Source organism: Balaenoptera ricei, chromosome 18 (assembly GCF_028023285.1).
Source record: "Balaenoptera ricei isolate mBalRic1 chromosome 18, mBalRic1.hap2, whole genome shotgun sequence".
In the NCBI taxonomy this organism is placed as follows: domain Eukaryota; kingdom Metazoa; phylum Chordata; class Mammalia; order Artiodactyla; family Balaenopteridae; genus Balaenoptera; species Balaenoptera ricei.
In genome coordinates, this window is record NC_082656.1 from 18,069,803 (window position 1) to 18,078,396 (window position 8,594).

General features: G+C 35.2%; 1 long non-coding RNA gene across 1 annotated transcript; it reads left to right on the plus strand.

Moving 5' to 3' along the window:
- The first annotated feature begins 4,211 nt into the window (after positions 1 to 4,211).
- Positions 4,212 to 8,322, plus strand: LOC132352478 (uncharacterized). Its single transcript, XR_009498735.1, has 4 exons — positions 4,212 to 4,392; positions 5,401 to 5,459; positions 6,816 to 6,882; positions 8,266 to 8,322. It is a non-coding gene; the product is annotated as an uncharacterized LOC132352478 (long non-coding RNA).
- The last annotated feature ends 272 nt before the right edge of the window (positions 8,323 to 8,594 follow it).

Sequence of the window (8,594 nt, forward strand, 5' to 3'; positions counted from 1 at the left end):
TGTTTACTTTTAATACTCAATATTTTTGTATTTAATTTCCCACAGTTGAAAAGATGAAGCTTCTCATAGAAACAAAATAATTTTTTTAGATTAAATAATCCTTTTTAGACTATGTTTTTGGTTCTGTTACTGGCTCCTAGGGAAAAGAAATTGCAATAAAATAGGCATTTCTAAAGAAATAACTTAGGATTAGGATTCCTTCAAGAATTCATACAAGAATTAAGAACACTGTAGAAAATCAAGTAATATAAATTAGAAGTGAAAATGTCCATTAGATTAATTTGATGATTCTAGACATGAGAATCTGTAAGTTATTTTCTATCATTTTGTCCTCATTTTTAAAGTCTCAGACAATGCAACTTCCATCACTTGAATCTCATTCAGTAATGTGTATACAGCTATTCATTCATTCAACAAGTCACTTTGTTCAGAGGCATTTGCCTCTGATACTAGTATCTTCAATGTCATCAAAATGCATTTTATTAAGATGACAATTGAGCATGTAGGAGAAGCTTAAGCTTTCCCACTGGTTTAGAAGACCATGAAATGAAGCAGAATAAAAAGTTATAATTCAGTATAATAAAATTTGTGAATATTATCCTAAAGAAGTGTTCAGGTAGCTTGGTTACTTTGCCAGAGGAATGACAATGTAAACAGAAGCTTAAACTGTTCCTATCCTAGAGAAGTTAAATGTGGTCCTATTCAAATACTTAAAAATTGGCTCGACTTAAATTTGTGTGACCTTAAGCAAATTGCTCTCTCCAAACCTCAGCTGTAAATTTTAAGTAAGAGGTTGAACTTGGATCTGTTTTGTCCCAAATTTTTATAATCCTAGAACAGAGTCAGCCTCCAATGTATTTATTTTATGAATAATTCTGTACACTGACATATTACTCATTAAAGCAAAGGAAAAAAAGTTAAATAATCTTGTAGATTTATGTGGAAACCTTAGTTATCACCTTAGAATTTTGGATATTATATATTTAAGTTTTCCATTCTAGAAAAAAAAATTAGATTTTTTTTCCTACCCTTTTGTCAGATTGTCACCTTGACTGTATGAGACATGGCCAACAAAAGGAAAACAACCCCCATAGAAACTTGAAGAAGGAGAGGCACTGTAAATGAAAAATAAGAAATCTTTTAATGTTTATCAGATAAAGAAAGCATTTCATTGAAAGCATTTAATTGAATTAATGGGACACTATGGAGTACCAGATGATTTAGTTAACTGACGTTTACAATGATCTTAAACCTTGTTTGAATATTTTGTAAAATATTAATAAAAATTACATTATTTCAGTATATTTTCTTAAACAGTATGCTGAATATTATTAAATTTTATGTAAGGATCAAGTCATATAAAGTATTATGTAATAATAAGTATAGAAGTTTCAAGAGTAGTGTTTAATGTGTTTTAAGCCATAACATCCAGAGGGTGTTTGATTATAATTTTTCTTAAAGTTAACTTCTTTTTTCTTGAAGTAGAGTGCAAGAGACAAATTCAGGTTAACTAAGGATTCAATTTGAAGAATTCCAGTTTCCTTTCAGCAAAATTTTACTTTATTTCAAACTGAACAAAATTATGTTGTATTCATAATTTGACAACACACTTGAAAGGTGTACACTATAAAGGATTCAAATTACAAACCTTTCAGTTATAATCTGTTGGTTGTAAGCAAGGCCATGTACTTGTAAATTTCTCCTACTGCCAGAAATTGTATCAGAAGGGACTAAATTATCAAGAATGGCTACTGGTGTTTTGTTTTGTTTTGTTTTGTTTTTGGCTCTGTGGCATGGGGGATCTTATTTCCCCGACCAGTGGTCAAACCCGTGCCGCCTGCCGTGGAAACACAGAGTCTCAACCGCTGAACCATCAGGGAAGTCCCAAGAATGGCTACTGGTTTTGATCATGGTTATGTACATAAATGTATGTTATATACTCTACCGAAGTAGAGTAGCACAGTTTTATTCATATGCAAATCTATTTTTGAATAGTGTGAAAAATCTGAGGTGGTGATAATTTGAGGTGTCATATTCCGTAAATGAGAGTGAATATAATTTCATCTCATCAAGAATAGTTATTACAATAATACTTAAAATGCCTTGAAAGTTTTCTTTTTGCATTTTTCAAGTGAGATAATCTTATATTATTAAAGACCTATTCTATGCCCAGTACTTCACTATAGTCTAAAAAAGATGGTCACTGTCGGCAAAGAACTTCTGGCCTAGATGGTAATATTATACTAACTTACAGGAAACAACTAGAGAAGAGTGGAGTGTAAAGTCTGTCTTGCTGACCTGAAGTGCAATAGAAACTCAAAGGAAATGTGGATTTGGACAACAGAGAAGACTTCTTAGAGGAGGTTGAAAATGAGCTGGGCTTAAAGAATAGATAGGATTAATTCAGTGAAATGAAGGAATTGGAGACTTACAAGTGCAGAAAACATGAACCAAAGCATGATCAAGTAGGAAGGAGTAAAGTAGAGTTACTGGGTTGAAAACAGATTGGTACTGGGGAGTAGGTAGGGAAATGAGTGTAACCATGGTTGAGATTGTTTTCCTTCCTTTGCATAAAATGCCCTAATTTCTAATTGAAGAAAATGAGAGTATATTCGGATTGCCTGCAGCCCTTCGAAAATCAAGGTGTGATGATTTGAAGAAAAATCACGATTTGTAAGAAATGTTGGAAGGAATCTTGGCTTAAATTAGACGAGTTTACCTGAAACACTGGGGGTCTATAGCCTTTAACTGAGCAAATCAAGTGAGAAATCTTGAGAGGCAGGGGTTGCATAGCCAAAAGTCTACTCTCAGGGATATTTTTTGCCCAGGTGAGATTGACCTTATCACTATGGGAATGATCGCAAATACCACAGTACTGTTGTTAAGCCAAATAAAAACACTGTACTCCTTTTCCAAACCTCTAATTTGCATACAAGCCTTAGCTCAAGTTATGTCCTTTCCCTCATCTTCAGCTGTCTAAATATTCTTAGGCTATCTAGCCCCTGCATGTAATTTTCCCAGTTCACTTTTCTTCCTCTCCCAGAAATACCATTTCTCTCTTTTGTGCTCCTATTCCTGATCTAGAACAATTAACACATCCTGCTTTATGGGCAGAGGCTATTTTATTTTTTATTGTATACTCTACAAGTCTAACATAGTGGGTGCTTGATAAATGGCAGTTGATTGCTGAAAATCAGTAGTGATTTGGTGATAAATTAATATGTTCTGGAAAGACTGAATACCAGCCAGATAAATATAGAAATGCCCAAGCTCTTGCCTGGTAATTTAGAAGTTCTCCACCTTTTACTGTTTCACTTACCAGGGCTCAGGGCTCCTCTCATTCTATGCTACCTATTAACATTCAAGTCTTAGCTACCTTAAAGTTTTTTTAAAAAAAACTTAATCAAAGCCAGAAACCTGTGGGTGGGGGTATGAATAGCTGGAAAGCCTATGAAATTTTGAGGGTTATAAATGATCTGATTGATCATCTAAAACTTTCCAACAAAGTATAATTTAACTGTTTCCTATTGGCTTTTATTTGTTGTCTCTCTGAGGAGATGGGAGATGGTAGTAGAATGAAAAGTCCTTACATTAAAAAATACTTTTCAAAAAAATTTTTTTCAAGAAGCATCGTTACCATAATCACAAAAATAAATGTATTGAACATCTGCTGCAATTCTTTAAAGTGACTCTCTAAAGTTAATTGTATGCTTCTGAATCCCTCCGCTTACTAGAGCTACCTTATTGAGTGAAATGGGTTTTCTTATAAACTTTCTTGGACAATTTTGTAAGACAGTATCCAAGTCACACGAAAAAGCTTTCAGAAATCTCAGAAGGCAAAGAAAATTGTGGATCAAATATGTAGCATTTGTTTTCTGCTAGGACATTTAAGTCATATTTATAATGTGATAAGGATTTATTTTTATGTATCCTTAAGAGCTTTTAAATAAAATCTATAGGACATTTATGTCTGATTTCCAGAACCTATATATATATAAATTACATTTTTTTGAAAAGTCTAATGTTGCTGTTGGGTTGGGTTTGGCTTTGAGGGAGGTTGATGTATTTGTTATACTTAACATTTAGCCAGAAGTCAGGAATTCAACCAGCAATTAAATAATGGTTCCCACGGTGAAGCATTTTCCCCTCTACACTGATTTGCTTTATGACCTGTTTTCTAGGCACTTATTTTGACATCACCACTGCCCCCACAAAAAAAAAAAAAAAAAAAAGTGAGAACTGACTATATCACGGGTACCTAGACCATGTGGAGAAAGGACTGAGACTGGAAGCAGAAAACACATTGTCCGTACAGAGCAAAGTGCCAGACAACAGCTCACTCTAGTAAAGGGCGATAAATGCCACATGAGATGGTCTCCTCAGTTCAAAACTGTAAGTAACTTCAGGGAATTGCAGGGGGATTAGACAGTTGTCTCTGCTGACTCAATAAAAAAATGTCTTCATTTTGTAATTTGTGGCCTGTATGCTTGTAAATAAGATGCACTGGATTGTCAAGTAGTGGACTTTTCTGGTTTGTGGGTGAGAAATAGAATGCAGCCAAAATAGAATGCAGTATTCCCCCAAAAGTAACTTGGGACCTTTGCCTTAAGACCTGAGACAAAGGTTACATGAATTTAGATAACCAGGTTAGAACTAAGTTATTGGGCCTTTGCCTAGATAACCAATTAGAGGACTTTTAGTCTTGATATAGCAAGGAATAGGGAGGTATTATGGCCTCTTGAAACAAAATAATGAAAACTCACAAAATAATGGAATTTTTGGAAATTAAATGTGGCTATACTATATTTAGAAGGATTCTAAGAAAGTCTGTTGGCAAAGAAACTGGGCATGTGACTACTGTGGTGATCTAGGAGTGAAGAAAACCTGAACAGAATAGTGGCAATGAGAATGGAGATAAGAGAATAAATTTAAGATATTTCAAAAGAAAAAATTGTAGAACATCATGTTGAGTTGGATAAAAGGGGGGGTGTCAAAAATTACACATTTTCTGTACTGGAAGACAATGATAGTATCACTGAAAGGAGAGAGTTAAGAGAAGCTAGTTTGAGAAGGAAAGATTTTGAGTCCCATTTTTGTAATATTGAATTTAAGATGATATCCAGGCGTTCCTTTTGAAATGCTTTGATTAAAAGTCGCTGAATATACAGAACTGGAATTCTATGTAAAAGTCTGGCTGGAGAGGTAAATTCGTCAGTTATCCACTCAAAACTGATAAGGGTAGACAAGCTAACTGAAGTTCTTTATTAAAGACAGTATATCCCTTTCTTTTAAAAAGAAGTACATAAACACATACATTTACATAAAAAAATTATTTGATTGGGTATGTAGTCTTAAATAAACATTTCCAAAATGGAATTAAAACTCTCCTTTTTTTCTTAGAGTGTCATATCTCAAGCTTGTGCCTATAGGAAAATCCTACACTGGTATCAGTTATGAAGGTCAGTGACTAAAATGTGTTAATTATTCTTTTATTTTATAAATTTATTTATTTTATGTATTTATTTTTGGCTGCGTTGGGTCTTAATTGCTGTGCGCTGGCTTTCTCTAGTTGTGGCGAGCGGGGGCTACTCTTCGTTGCGGGTGCATGGGCTTCTCAGTGCGGTGGCTTCTCTTATTGTGGAACACGGGCTCTAGGGCACGCGGGCTTCGGTAGATGTGGCGCATGGGCTCAGTAGTTGTGGCTCGTGGTCTCTAGAGCACAGGCTCAGTAGCTATGGCGCACGGGCTTAGTTGCTCCGCAGCATGTGGGATCTTCCCGGACCAGGGCTCGAACCCGCGTCCCCTGCATTAGCAGGCGGATTCTTAACCACTGTGCCACCAGGGAAGCCCCTAATTATTCTGGAACCTTACCTTTGCTTCTATTCATTAAACAAAGATCTTTCCTAGTATTATATTGAGGGAATGAAATTGAGAACTTAAAGTCCAAATAATTCAGTCAGTTAAAACTGTAAAATTGACATGGCTTTAATTTCTCAAATGGAAAAGCAAGTAATTGAACTGTGGGAAATGTGCTGGTCTCCAGTTTCAAGACACAGTACAGCACAAAGACCTGGCATTCTGGCTGAAGAGTTGTAATAATAAACAGAAATTTGAAAACCAGGAAGACAAGTTTTCCAAGAGTGCAACTGTGGCATTTCAAAAGAGATATAACAAGAAATTCCGGAAGATGTCCAAAAATAGGTTTAGATAATTGAGATTCCTTATTTGAATACTTGTTTTTGATGGAGAAATACAGTTAAGAGGAAATGAAGCTTCTGTCTAAGAGGTCTAAAACATTTTCTCCTTTTCACCCTAAATTGGGTTTGCGTCTGAAGAAAAGTGTTAGCCAAAAAAAATCAAATAGGAATTCAGTACTGCTTAAATTGTAGCCAGAAGTTTAAAAAGTGACCAAAGCAAAAAAAAAAAATTTTTTTTAATTAATTGAAAGCAAGTATTTTGATTTTCTAGGAGCTAAACCTTGTTTTATAGGATTCCTATTTAGAAAGTCAAAGTATCTTGATCTGTTTACCTAGTAATTACATGCCCATCATGAGACAGAAATACCACATTACTCTACATTTTAAATTTCTAATATGTTCTGCTTTAATGATATGTAAGGAAACCTAAAATGTTAATCTATGCCTCCAAAATAGCCTTTAAAAAACTCAGTAACATGTCTTCTGAATATACCAGAGTCTTTTATACCATTTTACCTAAATCCTTGAACCATCTGATTAATCCGAATTCAGTGAACCTATGTCTTCAAGGCAGGTTATCCAGAACTGGGAACATTTGTTTTTGTATTTCCATCCTAGTTGCATCTGACTTATGTGCCTGGTCTGATGACTTCAACTATCTTTTCATGACTCCTAAATTATGGAGGTAAGTCAAGATTTAATATTGATTATAGTCATGTAACATTCATTCTGAATTTGTATTCCTGTAATATTTATTTAATTACTAAGCACTCTTGTAGCATTGCATTTTTATTAGCAAATTATGGTGTATTCCAGTTTTGGCTGAGCTATTTTACTCTGATTAAATGTATAATTTTGCATAACTTTTTTTTTTTAATTTATTTATTTTTGGCAGCGTTGGGTCTTCATTGCTGTGTGCGGGCTTTCTCTAGTTGCAGCAAGTGAGGGCTATTCTTCGTTGTGGTGCACGGGCTTCTCACTGAGGTGGCTTCTCTTGTTGTGGAGCACGGGCTGCAGGCGTGCAGGCTTCAGTAGTTGTGGCACACAGGCTCAGTAGTTGAGGCTCACAAGCTCTAGAGCGCAGGCTCAGTAGTTGTGGCGCACGGGCTTAGTTGCTCCGCGGCATGTGGGATCTTCCTGAACCAAGGCTCGAAACCGTGTCCCCTGCATTGGCAGGCGGATTCTTAACCACTGCCCCACCAGGAAAGTCCAATTTTGCATAACTTTCAATTACTTAGTATTTCTATATACATCTAGACTTTCATCTCATTTTTTGTGTGATTACCCACATAAACTTCTAGTAGAAAATACCATGGGTTTTTTTCTGTAGTCTTTAACTTGAATCAACTCTTTCAGACTCTTTATGTAAAGTATCCTCATCTATCTTTGAATCTACTATAATTCTTGTTTTTCCAAGTGCCTGTTTACTGAGACTATAGTGTTCCAAATTGTTCAGTTCAGTTCAGTTAAGACTGTTAGATGTCCAGCACTGTGGGGGAATATAAAGCTCAATCCCAGTCCTCATCTTAAAAGAACTCATGGAACCTCAGACATTGCAGCCAGACTTTCTTGGGGTCTCTTATTACAAGAAGGGTAAGATAAACCTCTCCTGTTTGGCTTCCAACTTGGGAACTCAAAGACATTCAAATTCTTACCAGATTGTGAAATGAGAAAAGTAACATGAAATAGAAACACTTGGTAGTTGGTGTGTTTTACCCAACTGATAGAGTAAAAAAACCACTTTAAAACAATGATTTCTAGATTTGAGGTGTTGATGTGAAATCTGAAGGTGCAGAAAGCTCTGTATGATTAAATAAGTCTTAGGCACATTTCAGTTTTGGGAGCAAATTCCTATTTATTTTGCTGTATTTTGTTGCTTATTTATTCTGTGCCATGCTTAATACTCATTTCCCCTTCACCATGTAAGGTGTTAGCTCTTTATCTATTAAAATATTTTGGGAGTTGGATCGACCTCATAGCTTAGATATATATTAAGGCATTTTCTGAGCTCAGAAATATTGAGATGATGAGTCTTTTGGTGAAATTTGCCCATAACTTTTCATCTCAGATAGATCCAATAGAAGGCCGAACAATTCATGACAAAGCTGTTCTGGGACCAAGCTGGTGAGTAATTATGGTTTCTATGATGTTGTTGATTTTCCAGAAATCTAAATATTTTTAGTAATATATTTTCATCTCATCTCTATACTTCTTGAACTTTTGTTTAAAACACTAAGTTTGATGTCACACTGGTGTTTTCCACGGGTTCACTGGCTCCAGGAAGGTAATAAAATTTCCCAAATTTCTTTTTAAAAATTTCCTCTTAGTGGCTTTTACATTGCTAAGTGTGCTATTACAGAGTCAACTTCCCCAGCACAGAGGAAAAATAAAAGTAGA